This window comes from Sebastes umbrosus, chromosome 22, assembly GCF_015220745.1.
Source record: "Sebastes umbrosus isolate fSebUmb1 chromosome 22, fSebUmb1.pri, whole genome shotgun sequence".
Classification (NCBI taxonomy): domain Eukaryota; kingdom Metazoa; phylum Chordata; class Actinopteri; order Perciformes; family Sebastidae; genus Sebastes; species Sebastes umbrosus.
The window spans coordinates 22,655,469-22,672,204 of record NC_051290.1 but is presented as its reverse complement, the minus strand read 5'-3'; the positions used below and the strand labels follow the sequence as shown (position 1 = coordinate 22,672,204).

Below are 16,736 nucleotides of genomic sequence, written 5' to 3'. Positions count from 1 at the left end.
CAGCACGATGTTCATTTAGTAAATTATGGTCCCATTTAGAGTCACATAGACCATAAAGTAGGGAATGCTTTAGGGCAGTGCGACCTTGTGATTACCACGGCGTTGTCCGGTCTGGGATTTGTCCGTGTTTTTGTCTTACAATTTTAACCCTTTCACAGTGTGTTTTCACTTCATGAAAGTTAATTATAACCTTTTTGGTCGCCTAAAATTGTCTTAGTCAGTGTTCGGTTGTACTTAGAGCTATCCTCTCGGGTCACTTCTGGTTGCAAAACACCGAGATGGCGACGACCAAAATGCCGAACTCAAGGTTTCAAAATGACAGTCCTCAAACCAACAGGTGACGTCACGGTGTCTACGTCCACTTCTTATATACCAAGTACAACCGAGTACAAACCAAGTTATGGTTTGGACTGAACAGCACGAAAAGGCGCGTGAATGACACAATTATGCGCAAAGCAAAAGCATGCAATAACACCGTACTTTTAACCAGGAAACCCGTGTTAGAGGCTGTTGTTGACCAGTGTTTGGTTTTGTACGTTACGTTAGTGACTTTTGTCACGTTTTTTGTTGACATTTGTGACGTGTTTTCCTTAGTTGTTTCTGTACATATTTTACTTAGTTTAGGTACTTATTTTAAGCCCAACCATGACATTTTCCCTTACCCTTACTGAGTGGTTTTCCTGCCTGAACCTAAGTTAGTGGTTTTCTTGCCTGCAGACGTTTGTGTGTTGTACAAATGACACAAAAATGCTAAAATGCATACTCATCACATGCAGAAAGTCTGTGTATTGCCATAAAATCGTATATGGATATTGAAAACCCCAGGAAGATGTGGGACCTAATGACTTAAGATCCCATTCTCGTCACCAGCTAGCTATTATGAGTGAAATATGTCAACAACAATTGAATGGTTTAACAAGAACCGAGCTGTTCTCATACACTGTTCGTACAACAAAAAATAACACTAGCTTTTCATAAGATATCATACGAACCTCTGTATGAGGATATGTCGCATGAACTTTGGTGGAGACATTTATGTTCCCTTCAGGATGAAATATAGTATAAAGTTTAGTGATCCCTTCATTAGCGCCATCATCAGGTCAAAATCTGTAATTTGTTCGATGCTTTGTTTTATGACCAAATACCTGCAAAACTAATGACATTCCCATCAGCCTCAGATGTACTGTATTATACCCCCTGCGACAACATAGTCGAGGTATATAGTGTCCGTCCTTCCATCTGTCCTTCCATCCGTCCTTCCTTCCGTCTGTCTGTCCTTCCGTCCTTCCATCCTTCCATCCGTCCGTCCTTCCGTCCGTTCGCGTGTCACACTTTCGTTTCCGGAGCAGAACTCGAAAACTATTTAACTTAAGAACTTCAAATTTGGTCTGATGGTTGACAGTTTGGTTTAGTTGAGCCTTTTGGGGGTTAGAAGTCCAGGGTGCCCAACATTTTTGAAATTTGTACTAAAGGGCAAAACCGTTGGCCCTACTTTAGCAGCGGTCAAGCAGTGAGCGGGGGTATGTGAGCCATGCTCACTTTAGCCTTGTTTTAAAGCTAATTAGCAAATGTTAGCATGCTAACACACTAAACTACAAAGGCAACCATCCAGTGGTGGAAGAAGTACTCAGATCTTGTATTGAAGTAAAAGTAACAGTACCACAGTGCAGAAATAGTCTGTTACAAGCAAAAGTCCAGTATTTAACATTTTACATAACTAAAAGTACAACAGTATTGGAATCAAAAAGTAAAAGTACACACTATGCATAATAATGTATTATTATTATTATTATTATTATTATTATTATTATTATTATTATTATTATTATTATTTTCTTTATCTTTATTTATAATAATACATAATTTTTTTGGTGACTGTTTTTTGTATTAATAATAATAAATACATGTACACATATACATGTTAAATACATGTAGTGGGTTAAAAAAGTACTGTATGTGTCTCTGACATGAAGGGGAAGTAGAAGTAATAAAGTAGCAGAAAATTAAAATACTCAAGTAAAAAAGCACCTCAAAATTATACTCAAGTATGTGTAAGTGTACTTCGTTACTCAAGGTTTTTTGTGTGCTGAAGTGCTTTGGTTTAAACTACACCCCAAACAAGTATTATCTAAGAGTGGCTGACGTCATCACAGACTAACCCTTAATACAGTTTCCTCTTCCGGCAGGAAGTCATTGAATCCTTGCTGTGTACTCGCCGCCGCTGTCGCAGCAAAGCAGCGAGTACAAAATAAGAGAGGAGGATGTTTTGAGGAGGGTGGAAGCTGTCGGACAGCGATGGTGGTGATGAGCATGATGATGATGATGATGGGTGTGGATGTGAACATCCTGTTTAGAGAGGAGAAAGAGAGAGACTTGTTATCGATATCCTCGCTGGAATCTTGTTTCCTCTGTCGGCGTTGGCATTTCCTTTTCTCCTTTTCCCAAAATCCTCTGGGAAACAAACGGGGAGAGAGAAAGGGACCCCAAAGGATGATGGGAAGGCATACAGTAAAATGTGGTGATATTTTAGTGAGAGAAGCTGGGAGAGGTAGAGGAGGAGAGAGACATAAGAAGAACTGAACGTGTCGTGACTGAACGCTGAACTGAACCCTGTTGGTCAGGGTTACAAAGAATGAAATGAAGCGACCAGCCATGGGACACTTTTACCGTTTCACTTTGATTTTCTCGCTAAAATCTCTCTAAACATTTTCCTCTTTGATGTCCAGCCACCATGACTGAGACGAGAGAAGAGAGGAGTTGATAAAAATGTTTAATACTCTCACCATGAGTCGCCTTCAGTTGTTAGCATTAGCCTGAGAGGCTACATGCAGAAGGCTACCTCCCCAAAGAAAAACATGTATTTCTTTTTTACACTTGAATTAATCAAAGTAGATTGTTGTAAAGATGCAGACACGGCATTATCATCTCATTCAAGGAAACTTATCATGATTTGTGAGTAGGGTTAGTGCACTGAAGCCAATTTAATTCTATTTTCTTAAAAACTAGATTGATTAAAAGTGCTTTATAGGATATCCAGAGCATTAATGTAGCAGCAAACAACTATTGTCTATGTAAAGATATAGAGGAGTGATGTCTACCTGAGCAGAGAATGAAGTCACTATGTATGTGTTCTAATCAGAGCTTCTCTGTGCTTTGTTGACATTGCCGGGCCGGCCGTGCGTGCCTTTTAGTGCATCCCCGACCGACGGCGCCGTTGTGGAAGCGTAGCGCCCTTCCTCCGGTTCCCCCCGAGGTTTACACCATTAGCTCTGTTAGCACTGTAAGAATCGTCAGCCATGAGACGCCAGCTCAGCCGTCGCCATGTTGAGAGCCGTGTAGAGACAATAAAATTGCTCTCAATCACACATGTAGCACCTTTTAAGTGCCTTAACTTAAGGCCTTGAATCCCATGTGACATAAATGCAGCATTAGACCACCAGGTAAAGCTATCGTATTACCCAGTTCGTAGCAGCTTGCTAAGTGGTGGTTAAACACATTTAACTAAAGGGAATACATTAGGGATGCACCCAATGTGAAATTCTGGGCCGACACCGAAACAATGTTTAAAATAACAATTCGCCCTATAGTCGATACCGATGTTTTTATTTATTTTGTTTTTGCTAAAACAAACACCTCTTCATTATGAAAAATAACTGAGCTGTTTTAAAGTCATTCAGCATTCCACTTACACCGTCTTTGAATGAGCACAAATTCAGTCATACAAATATATGAAACGACCTTTAATATAATCTTCTTTCAAATGAAAAAGATTATTATTATTTTTGAATAACTGCTTCAAAAGCTTTTTTAGTGCTATACAACTACCTACTCAATGAGAAGAATGTTTCAGTTCTTACACAGCCTAACATAAGGGTTTTGTGATACATAAATTAAATGTAAAAGTGTTTAGAAACACAAGCAGTGTTTCTCACACATAGACTTTACTTGGGCGGACCGCACGTATATTAACGGCCGAGTATATTTTGGCGACCCATTTTAGCATTTCTGTTTTTCATCCGTCCAAGAGAACGACGCGGACGCTAACTAATGGACTCCACTCTGCTGGTGCTGCCTCAGCTCTCCAGGCTGGACGGAGTCCACAAGGCCAATATTGCCCTGTACCGATGTTCCTCCGATAAATCGGTGCATCATTAGAATTAGGGATGCTCATTTTGAAAAATGTTCTTAACCGATAACCTACCCTCATTAACCGATTATTAACCGTTAACCGACAACATTTGTGCTTCGCATGCAGCGGTGTACCAGCTGCAGGAGCACAACAGATATTGGTTGACGGGAGTCTCCAGTTCAGCGTCCGGGAGCGTTAACTTAGCAGCTACGATGCTGCGTGTAGTGTCGCGGACATGCAGCCACTTTCCCAGTAAAAGTCTCCACCGCACATTTAGTTTAGTTTAGCAGGTTGTCAGCTGTGTGTCTGTCCGGCGTAACTTTAGTGAGTGTCCAACAAACAGTGTGTGTGTTTGTGCTACGTTAGCAGCTCTAGCATTGCCGGAGGCTTCGTGCTCGCCGCCGCCGCCACACGTAGTCTGAGTAACTTTAGTGAGTTTCCAACAGACCGTGTGTGTGTGTTGGTGGTGAGAGTGAGGTTGTTGGTGGCGTTCTGTGAACGTAGGTGTAGCAGTGTGTGGACACTTTATTTGTCGATGAATAAATGCTACAAAACTACAACTCCTCTGCTCAAGCGAGCCAGAGAACCGGAGCCGACTTCCTGTATCCTGCATCTCCGGCTCCGCCTCTTAAGGTGGGCTGTTAAGCTGGACCAGCTTTTCTCATTAAAGAGACGAGCCGCTCCTCTGAGCCGCTCAGCTTTTGAATTAATTATTAATATTTCTTTTAACCGCTTTAACCGATAGCGTTAACGGTTAAAATGCTTAATGTCGGTTAATGGTTAAACGGTTAATTATGGACATCCCTACTTAGAATACAGCTGTACATCTTGACTATGTCTGCTCCAATAAGCTACCGTACATCTGTTTTCCGCCTCTAAGGCCAACACTGTTAAGATACTTTGCTTTGCTTTACTTTGTCAAAGTTCCTTTGTAATGAACTTTGCCCTTTTAAAAAAGCCAAATCCTTTATTCTTAGAATTGACATACTTATGTCTGATTGGGTCACATAGTATCAGACATTATATCCTGTCAAAAACACTCAGGTATCTGTTGATCTGTTCCTTCCCCTATGTCATGCAGTCATATGACGTTAACTCACCCTATCCGACAGTAATTTAGATGCCACTAACTCCTTATCTCATAGCTACTTTATGACTGACTATCTACTGATAAAGAAGAACTCTGTGACATATCCAGGCATGTCTGTCTGCAGAAAAAACATGAATGAGTAATGCTCTTCATCTGCAACTAATCAGATATTACTTGTGCACTCTGAGCCATAAGCCATAAAATGATATCACAAGGCTTTTTATGAGCCAAATAAAGAATGACTCGGCATGAAATGTGTTGAGAGAACATGAAGAGAGAGTAAACACCATTCTGGGCTACTGGCTCTGTATTTGCACAGTGAGAATGGTTTTGTACATGCTTGATAGTGCGTTACAGTACTGGGCTGGATGCTCAGTCACGTAACAGCATGGGAAAAGTGATCCAGGTAACTTTATAGCCAACAACGCCACATTAACCACTGCCTCAGGTGTGTGGTGCTACTATATATATATCTGTTTGTTCAACAATAATGGTTTGCTTCACACGTCAAGTCCGGAGCTGAGAACGTAAATGTCTGTTTTTACGCATGAGGCTGCATCTAATCAAGTTTTGACAAGCTTGTAAGTCATTTAGTAGTTAGTTAGTTAGTAGTTATTAGCTCCGGTGAAGGAGTCGTCTGAACAATTTGTGTACTTTGGTTTATAATTTCCATTTTCCTCTCTTATAAACATCCCAGTTTGAACTCTCAGCTTTATGTAACTGTAACATCACAGTCAATGTTTTCCTCACTCTTTACTCCAGTTTTACAGTTTTCTACTGTTAGCAACAAAACACAGTGCAGTAAGAAGGATGAATTAACCCTCTGAGACCCACTATAGACCTGTTTTTGTGTTTTTTAGGAGGGTCCAGGGGGTCTTTAGGGGAAGATAGCAGGTCAACAGTAGATGTCACATAGAAGTGGTGTACATCATCTGAAAGCTGGAACCTGAAGATTAATCTGAGATGCACAGCTCAGCACTGTGTGTTGTTCTGGTCATAAAACAGAAATTATGGGTGTAAGAAAATATCGATACACCTGAGTATCACGTTATTATGTTTTGCGATATTGTATTGATTCTCCAAAACGCTGTATCAATTATCGACATGTTTTCTGGCCTTTCGGCCACTATTCTATATTTTGGAGGTTGTAGCGGGCTCAGTTTTAAAGCTAGAGTCTCGACTCGAGTATTTGTATCATATGAAACTAGAAAACCTAAAGAATCCATTGGTACCAACCATGTCATACTTGCCTGTCACGAAGAACGCTAAATAACGCTCCAAAGTTATACTAAAGTTTAGCGAGGAAAAACTGGCATGGCCATTTTCAAAGGGGTCCCTTGACCTCTGACCTCCAGATCAGTGAATGTAAATGGGTTCTATGGGTACCCACGAGTCTCCCCTTTACAGACATGCCCACTTCATGATAATCACATGCAGTTTTTTTCATGCAGAATAAATGTGTTATTGTCTCCTATTCTAAAGTGGTGTGTTTGAATATTTCTGCATACTGGGGTCCCTAAACAGTCTTTGAATTTCATAATGGGTATCACTGTAAATCTGAGACTCTTGTGGATCAAATGAGCCCAACTGTATTCATGTGTGATGATGCACAGCCCTCAGAAATAGTCATTAAAAAAATTTAAAATGAATTGTAAAGTGTATAAGGGTTTAGAACATGATGATAGAAGTATATGACATCCATCCTCATGCTCTATTATGTCTCATAAGTTGTTGCAGCAATTTTTGGGTTGATACCATTTGTTACACAGATTTGGTGCTAAATTGTACCATTTTTTACCACTGGAGAATTGATAAAAATTATCAATAATCCCTCCAAAATACCACATTAAGACACCAAGACCCTGACGAACACTATAGATTCCACATCTGGAGATTTCTGCAAGAATTGCATTTTTTCGGCGATTGGATGGCGAGCACTTGTGTTGTGTAAACTACTCAGAAACGCCGGACTTTTACTTGTAGTGGAGTACTTTCAGTGTGGTAGCAATACTTTTAGTTCAGTAAAGGATCTAAATACTGTCCAGTGATAAACAGGAAGTACAGCTGCTTTGTTGTGTACATAGTTGAAGGATTATTGTCACATAGCTGAACTCAAGGTTGTTGTTCTTTATTCAGATTAAATATAAAACAAAGGTGGATAACTACCAGTAGTGTTATTTATTGTCCTGTGGATCTATTCTCTGCTCTAGCATGGGTTTTAATGAATGAGTCATTCTGTCTTGGAGTACACAGTGTAGACTGTAGGTGGCGTTGTAGTCAATGAAGTGCTGTCCTGACATGGATATCCTGGTTCAACAGAGTGTTTGTGTGTGTGTCGGTGTGTGTGTGTGTGTGCGTGTGTGTGTGTGTGTGTTGGCTGTGTTGGCTGTTCATCCATCCTGTTTTTAAGCAGACAGTCAAGAGTCAGCACACAAAGCTTGAGGACACCAGATACACAGTCATGTAATGTCACTCGTGACCTTTGACCTGGAAATGTGTGGCGGCGTTACAGGAAGTGAGGAGGATCAAAGATGATAGGGAGAAGCCGGAACACACACACCCACACGCACACAAAACGACCGGCGTGTGATATCCATGAGATCAATAGAAAAGAACAGGCCACGGGGTCAAAGGTCAAGACTATTTCTACTGTGATAAGCACATTTCTACATTATGCAACAGCAAGATGATTGTTGAAATAAGGCCTGCTGCTCATATCAGTGGTGGAGGAAGTACTCAGATCTTTTACTTCATTACAAGTAGAAGTTTTGCAAATTTTACTTAAAGGGACTATTTGTAACTTTCAGAAATGCTTGTTAACAGCGACACCTGTGGCCGTGAAATAAACGAAAGTCAGCGTCGAGCTTGCGCTTGCTCACTCTAAATATACCTGAACGAGCATCGCTGAAAAAAAGTGAGGCGACACACGTCAGCTAAAACCACAATATCACTATATTTCAGCTGCTTGGCAGTAATGTTAGCTGACCAGACGAAGGTCTCTCCATGAATCAATGCTGATCCTAGTGTTGGCTTTTCCTGCCTCAGCGCAGGCTGAGGTAGTGGGGCTCTGCAGCGTGTCTCTCTGCTCTCTCTGCCCGCAGCCAGAGAGAGCAGAGGAGACACCGGCACCCGGTCGGTAACGAGGCAATAACGTTTCTCTCTGCAGAGCTCCGTCACTTCACAAGACATGGGAAACCTCTGTTGGTCTGGAGGAGCTGCAGCAGTTATTTCTGCACAAACGTCCACTGAACATTCACTAAATATTCTCAGAGCTAAACTAACTCGTCTGCAGTGAGGAGTGAGCGCGCGTTCACGTCTAGAGGTGGAGCGAGCTGAGCGAGAACGCGCGCTCTGTCTGAGTGAAGGCGAGCAGGCAGAGGAGGAGAGGCAGCGGCCACACGCAAACGCGCATATGCGAGCGCGCATGTGTCCCGACCCGGTACATTTATACGCTTACAAAGTTACAAACAGTCCCTTTAAGTAAAAATAAAAAAAATATTGGCTTAAATATACCTTTAAATTTCCAGAATTAAAAGTACTCATTTCAGATTAATATATATTATTGAATTATAATTATTAATGTCTTCATCATAGAGGACGGAACCTGCCAAAATAAAAAAAATAAATGATTGAATAAAAAAATGACTCAATAAATAAATAAATAAATAAATATGTCCTTAAATGTAGTGAAAATAATATTAAAAATAAATGTAGATAAAATGTGACATAAATTGATATTTTTGTTTGTATTTGCTTCTTTATTTATTTATTTTGTATTAATCCCCTTATTTATTTACTCTTCTGTTTAATTTTCCCATTTATTTGTATACATTTTTGAATTTATTTATTTATTTTGCATTTATTTTGCATTTATTTATGCATTTTTGCATAGTTCACTTTAATGTTGCAGCTGGTAAAGGTAGAGCTCATTTTAATTAATTAATATAATGCTGGAAAAGCTTGGCAATTCCCCCCTTGGGAATCAATAAAGTCTTGTTGATATAATAATATAATAATGTATTTGTTGATTAGAATTTGTATTATTAATCTGAATCTGCAAAATGATCCAAAATGATCAAATAAATGCAGTACAGTAAAAAGTACAATATTAACCTCTGAATCGTAGAGGATTAGAAGTAAAGGAGCAGAAAATGGAAATACTCGAGTAAAGTACAAGTACCTCAAAATTGTACTTCAGTAAATGTACGTTCCACCTCCGGTTCATAAGGTATAAATCTTTATTTTGAGACATTTTCCCCTGGATACAACAGACCATAGTAACTTTTATTATTGTAAATTGTTGTATTATTTTAATTTTAAATTAATTAAATAAATGAATGCAATGAGGCTGATGACCTGTTATATATTATAGAGTGGAAGTTTGTAGTTTATGTAGTAAAAAATAATTTGCTTTAAATTAACATTTACAGCAATTACAGTCATGTTCACACTGGATATCCAAATGTTTTATTATATTTATTATTATTATTATTATTATTATTATGTGTTTCTGGGTTGATTCAGTTTTCTTTTTTTTGCAATCCTGGACCGCAAAGAAATAATCACATGTACAGAAAAAAATAATACTTTCTCAGTAAACAAGTGGTCTTGAGAGGGGAAAGGGTTGAAAACAGGAGAAATGTGGAATATATTACAAAAAGCCTTAATTGGTTAAATGACTTGGTCATGAGACAATTTAAATGATGACCACTGAGTTTAAAACAATGTTTATTCAGTAGATAAAATGCCACACTTTTACTATTAATTATAGATATGTCTCTAACACCGATGCACAGAAAGAATGTATAATAATATTCCCAGGAAATAAAGATATAAATATCAGTCTGAAGTTCACAGCTACACTAAATGCATGGTTTCTAGGGGGTGTGAGAACAAGCTGTCATGTCGAATGTTATGACTCTTTCATCCTTCCTGTCTTATGCTGTCTAATTGTTTTTGTTTAGTCTTCACCCTCTGTGTTACTAACTTATGTTTATTTGTAAGTCTTCCCCCATGTAGCAACTTTTTGGCTTGACCGCAGAGGGCCAGCCTTACGAACGCAAAAGTATGTCACTGAGTGAGTGACTGAGTGAGTGAGTGACTGACTGACTGAGTGACTGACTGAGTGATGAAGTTACAGGATTGGTCGACCGACTGTTGGAGTTTCCTCATTGGTCGTTGCTCTTTCAAAATGAAAAGGCGGAGAACAGTTCTGTGTTTAGGTTTTCTGGGGAGCGTGTCAGCGGTTCAATGTATCATTACATAGTGCTGTTGTTGTGCATGTGCTATTGTTTATGTTCTTCTAAGTTACGTTATGTTGTGCTTGGTATTGTGTTACCGTGCATTCACACCAAGCGCCAAGCAAATTTTGGCCTCGCTTTCCTCCAGAAATAACCCCTGTTGCTGCTTTGTACATGTTGGTGAAGTCCCAGATATGTCAGAAAACCAAGCGCCGTCGTGTCTTGGTTCATAACGTCACCCGGCGGCGAGCTGTATTCACATACTGTATCTGTATTCACATACTGTATCTGTATCTATCAGCCACACGTCGTTACTGCCGTATTAACCCAAAATAAACACACTGTGCTGTGATTTAACTGCAATAATCGGATCAAAATGATGCCGAAACAACGACATTATGAGGTCGATTTGTAAAAAGACCGAATTCATGCTTTCTCAGGTCTGTCTGCAACACGACAAGCAAACAACTTTTAAAATGCTTGTTTTCTGAATGGAGTTCGGATTGATCAGTGCCAGGCTATGCTAACATTGCATCTGCTCCATTAACACTCCATCTAGGAATAAATACAGCAGCAACAACCTCAGTGATGACAGCGGGAGAATCTCAACGCTGATAAACTTGTATGTACAGTATATATTGTTACACACCACTTATATGATGAATGATTTTGATACACATGCTTATATTAAGATATAAGTGGAAAACACTGTTCACAAAACATAATAGACATGACCACTGACTATTTGTGTAACAATTTAGCCACAAATTGACATACTGACCAGATACGGTCCAGCCTTCTACTCAGTTTTGACCGAGTCTTGTTTATCTCTCCTTGTTACTGTCGTCTACCCTCATTAGATAATCAAGGTCATAGAATCTGAACTCTGTCGGGGTCAAACGGTTGCAGTGTCATCCGTTCTAGCGGCTGTTGTTTTGGGCCCCACAGACGGAGTGCTGACGGACATTTTCCAGGCGTGTTTCGACACGCACACACACACACACACACACACACACACACACACACACACACACAAACAGTGGCCTCTGCAAAGCTGTTGAAAGGAATCAGAATTACAGGCTGGAATTTCCTGCAGGATTTTGTCTATGTATTGATTAACATGGCAACAAAAAGTCACACTACAGGGTGCCGAGTACACCATCTGTCATTCCCCCAGATTATTATTATATTAATTTTCCTAAAAATATGCAAAAGTGCCTCAAGTAAATAATGTGTGTGGAATAATAATAATAATAATAATACATTAAATATGACGTTGGAGTTGGAATTATCAGCCGACTCTGCAGCTATTTTGGATACTTTATTTTCCCTCTTTTCAGCTCATTGTTTTGGTTTTACAGCACACAACTTTATTGTTTGTTTCACTGTCAGTAGCGCAGTTTCTAACTGCAGGAAGCCGCTGTTTTCAACTTAAAAGTTAGGGGTGGGAAAACAAATCGGTTCACTTATGTATTGCGATTTTTTTTTTAGGATTTTGAGAGATACAAGGACGTTACCGATCTTATTGTTGTAGCCTGAGTATCGTGACGTCATATCCGTTCCATATCCCTCAACCAAAACAAACCTCAGCGAGCTGAAACGAGAAAGTATAAAGCGTTGGAGGCTCAGCGTGGATACGACCTGCACCCTCACATGTTAAATCCAGCGTGGTAAACACTACACATCCAGTAAAGGATGGAAACACTTTGGGTTTCACACATTGCAGGAAAAGCAGAGCTAGACATCACGGCTAAAGCTGCATGCTAACTATGTGACAGACAGGAAACATTATCGTATCGCGGTAACGTTGCGGGCGAGCCGGCCGTCGCTCTCATCTCCGTGGTCAAATGGGCCGACGCTACAACTGTAGAACACCCGTATACTGACATTTATGTTCTCTGAAACGGCCCCGATGGAGCTGACCATGGATGGATAAAGAGAACGGAGCTGACGGGAGAGCTAGAGACCACCTTGGAGAAGTTAGATGAAGTAGACACGTGGGACTACGTCCGCTTTTCAAAATAAGGTGTTAACAAAGGGAATGTATATACAAAATACATATATGGAAATAAGATTGATGGATTATATTCACCAGAAGTATAAAACATTACATGTCCCTTATAAATTAAAAAGAAAACCCCACTAATCTGTGAGAGAAATGTCTTTATTCTTTGATTTTTGGGTTGCTGGATAATAGATAATTCCTGACAATGACTGATATATTTAGCTTCAGGACATCTCTGACTACATACATGCTGCAAATCAAACAGTTTTACTAGATTAATTTAGATATTTTCCAAAGTAAAAGTCCCTAGAAGTGTATGATTCAACTTTTTCCCATGGTCTAGTGTTAAAAAGGTTAACAAAAATCACAATAAATCATAATATCAAATCGCAATACATATCAAATCGGCACCCAAGTATCGTGATAGTCTTGAATATGGAGATAGGTGTATCGTCCCAGCTCTGCTATTTAATGGCCTGATAACAGCCAAAAAAACTATGAATCCTGCTTTAAAGTAGAATTTGGATGTATATTTGGTCTTGTATTAGTTTGTACCGATGTAATGTGGGATTATGGGTTATGTATTTTGTCTGTTGTGTTTTTTAAACATGGTGTTATCTCTTGGATTTAACTTCCTACAAGCAGATGTCGGAGAAATCCAGCTTTTAAAACAGCTTTAAAAGAACATTTTCATAGTAGATGCACTCACTACTGGTAACATGACTTTTGCTGAAAAGAGGAGAAAAGAAAGAGAGAAATGCTCCTGAAGCAGAGCTCCTCCTCCTCCTCCTCCTCTTCCTCCTTTCTTCTCCTCCAATTAGACCTCTTTCTTTCCCTCCCGGTCTTGTGTTTCTTCCTCTCGTCTGCCGCTCTCCTCTCGCTCCTTTTTATAGAGCTTTTATCCCGTTGTTTTAATCCTCCTGCACTCACATTCCCTCTCGCCCTCCCTCCTTACATCACCTCATCGTCTCTCTCACTTCTTCCCTCCTCTCCTTCATTCTCTTCCTTCCCACCTATCTACTTATTTTCTACCTCCTTATACCTTTCCTCTCCTTCCTTGCCTTCTTTTCCCCACTTCCGTCTACTTTCCTGCCTCCTTCCCTCCTTCTTGCACTCTTTACATTCTTGCTCTCTACTTCCTACTTTACCTCATCGTCTCCTACTTTCCTAATTCCTTCTCCCTTTTTTTTCTTTCTCCTTCTTTCCTTCCCTTTCTTATTCCTCTTATACCTTTCTTGTTTCCTTCTTCCTTCCTTCTCTGCTCCCATACTTCCCCTTCCTTTCCCTCTTATACCTCCTTCTCTCCCATATTTTATCCTTGTCTGCTTCCCTACCTATTTTTCTCACTTCCTACATCCTTCCCATATTATCTCCTTTTCTTGTTCTCCTCCTATCTTTCTCTACTTTACCTTTTCATCTCTGTATTTCCTATCTCCTATCTTTCCATCCTACATCCTCCTCCCTTGTTTACTCATTCTTCTTGCTCCTCTGCATTTCCTTTCCTTCCTCCTACCTTTAAACTTCCTTCTCTCACTTCTTTCTTCCTTCTCCTTTTCTTACCTTTTTTTACTTCCTATCTTCTCTTCCTACACCGTTATATTAGCTCCTTGTCCCCCCTACTTTCCTTCCCTACCTCCTCATTTCTAATTTCTATATCATTTTCCTCTTTATTTCCTGTATTAGACCCTTTTCTTGCTCCTTACATTTCTTCTTTCATTACCTAGCTCCCTCTTTCCCCTACCTTTCCTCTCTCTCATTTTCTCACCTCCTTTCATGTTCCCTTCCTACCCCTTTATATACTTATTATGTTCCCTTCCTACTAATTTTCCTCCTGTACTTCCTCCATATACTACAGCTCCTTTACTTCCTTCTCTGCTTCCCTACTTCCTACCTTCCCATCCTACATCCTTATATCCCACTCTTTCTTTCCTTCATATACTTCCTTCTCTTCCTTATACCTGATATGCTGCTTTACTCTTCCCATCCTCTCTTTCCATGACGTTCCTTCCTCCTTTTACTCTCCTATTTCCTTGTTTCCTCATGGACTTCTGTCTTTCTTCTTCCTCCTTTTGGCCATCCTTTCCTCCTTATCTGCCCTCATTCTCTACCTCCTTGATTTCTGACCTCCCTCTCACTCTCTCTTCACACTTCCTCCTCCCTTCTTCCTGTTTCCTCCCCTTATCTCTCTCTCTCTCTCGCTTCTCCCCTCTCTCTTGTGTCCATGTTCTCAGCTCCTGGAAGTCGAATCAGTATGCGGCGCTCCTCCTCCTCCTCCTCCTCTCTTAATCTAACTCACTTCTCAGCCCTCCGCCCCTCCCTCCCTCTCTGTCTCTAACTCACTCACTCACATGCTGCTTTAACTCAGAGCTGCTGCTCCTCTCATTCAGCTCAGTGCTCACTGATGCATTCAAGTATCTGAACAAAGTCTGGATAAAACAGGGCTGAGAGATCTGCAGAGACTGAGTGCAGGGGATTTTAACTGAGAGAGAGTGACACCCCGATACAGGTACAGTGTGTTTGTGTGTGTCTGTCTGCTGTGTGATTTTCATACCTTTTCTCATTTGTCGTCAATGTCAAAAAAGTTGATGGATGAAGGATTCAGCAGGTTTTGTGTTGCTCTAGAAACACTATACTATACTATAGACCACTCTTGTGTGACAGTGTGTGCATTAAGTTATATAAATCACTGAATTTAAAGCCTTATTTCTTAACATTTTGAGTCAAAACCTATTACATGTATTATAAAAGAACACTGAAGAAAGACTCTCAAAAGTTCAAGATATATTTTTGAAGTTATAAGACTTTAAAAAGTTTCTTTCTTTGCGTCTTGCTGCAGCAGATCCTTTTTTAAGCTCATGTTGGCTAAAATTAGGCACAACTTTGTAAACACCATTAATGCATTTAAAAAGGTAGTAAACAAGGTTACTTAATTAATTCCCCCAATGAGGTCAAGCCTTTGATAATCAAGACTCGGTCCATTTGTGGCTGAATTGTTCCACTAATAGTCAGTGGTCATGTCTGTGAAGTTAAATCCAGCGCTACATGTCCACCAGGTCCGGCGAGGACACTATAGAGGACGTACTGCTCCACTCAATTGCCGTTCAAGCGGTGACGTACCCTCTCGTTGAATGCACCTGATTGGTTCCTGGTTTTCTGCTCGCTGCTTCAAACAGGAAACAACATGACGGCCTGCTCGTAAACTTTCTGTTATTCCGTCTAAACGATCCACCAAAATTTACTTCTGGAAACATTTAAAGTGAGAAATAGACTATGATGCTTCTGCTGAATCATTTTAGAACTAGATCGCCTGGTCTCACAGCTTGGTCCAGGTTTCGTGAGCCGGACATGTCGCGCTGGACGGGCTCATTTGGATAAAGTTGAGATTTTTCAACTTCATCCAAATACAGATCAAGCCCCCCAGGAAGAGCGCCGGTCGTTGATGGTAATTTTGGTAGTGTCCAAACAGCGGTACAACAACTTCTGTGTCCGTCACGTGATGCCATTTGACCCCAAAGGACTTTTTCCCAAAGACTTCCAATGGGAAAGAGACGTCCGTTACTCAGAGGATCATTTATTTTGAGGTGAATCAACACCCAAGTACGAGCACCTAAATAGTCCTTATTTAAATAATCAGGTCCTAAAAGTTGTAAAATAGCTGAATCCAGAGTTGTCACAGCTGTGAACCCGTAACCGAGCCATGTGACCGAGCGGACGCCACTGCGTCTGCTCCATGGGCCCAATGGATGCGGAAGATCGCCGGAAGATTCGGGTACTTTTCCACTCGGAAGTCGAGCCATTTTGACTTCCTGCTCCACTGAGCAACTCTCATAGGAATGAACGGGGGCCCGCCTCCAACGCTGTATCCAGTTCTCTTAATATGTCCATGCTACAGACCCTCTCCAACTCAACACACCCACCATGCACTGGGCGACTGCCTCTCCTTCCATAGGAAATGAATGGAAAGGGTTGAGATCTGGTGGAAATGCGCCGATAGAGGAACCGCTGACGCGTCAACTCCTGAAAACGTAAACAAAGGACTGATCCCGCCTTTTCATATCATGAGAGAGCAACGGCCAATGAGGAAACTCCAACACTCGGCCAACCAATCATGTAACTTCATCACTCAGTCAGTCTGTCTGTAGGGCTGGCGGTCCGGCCAGAGAGGAAGAATCTAGAAGGAATATTGCCTCTCATGCTCCTGAAACGTTGCGTATTTTGCCAAAAAATGTAGTTTATAAGAGTTGTTTACAGATTAAAGGTGGTTTACACAAA

At 40.5% G+C, this 16,736-nt stretch overlaps 1 protein-coding gene across 3 annotated transcripts in view; it reads left to right on the top strand.

Annotated features, from left to right (window-relative positions):
* The window catches only part of arhgap36 (Rho GTPase activating protein 36), a 110,486-nt gene that overhangs the window by 21,922 nt on the left and 71,828 nt on the right, over positions 1-16,736 (top strand). The window contains exon 1 of one of the 3 annotated variants that reach the window (XM_037759749.1): positions 14,786-14,970. The exons of the other annotated variants lie outside the window; for them this stretch is intronic. The gene's annotated coding sequence lies outside the window, so the exon portion shown is untranslated. Of the gene's footprint in view, positions 1-14,785; positions 14,971-16,736 lie in introns of those variants that run through there. 3 annotated transcript variants of the gene reach the window in all.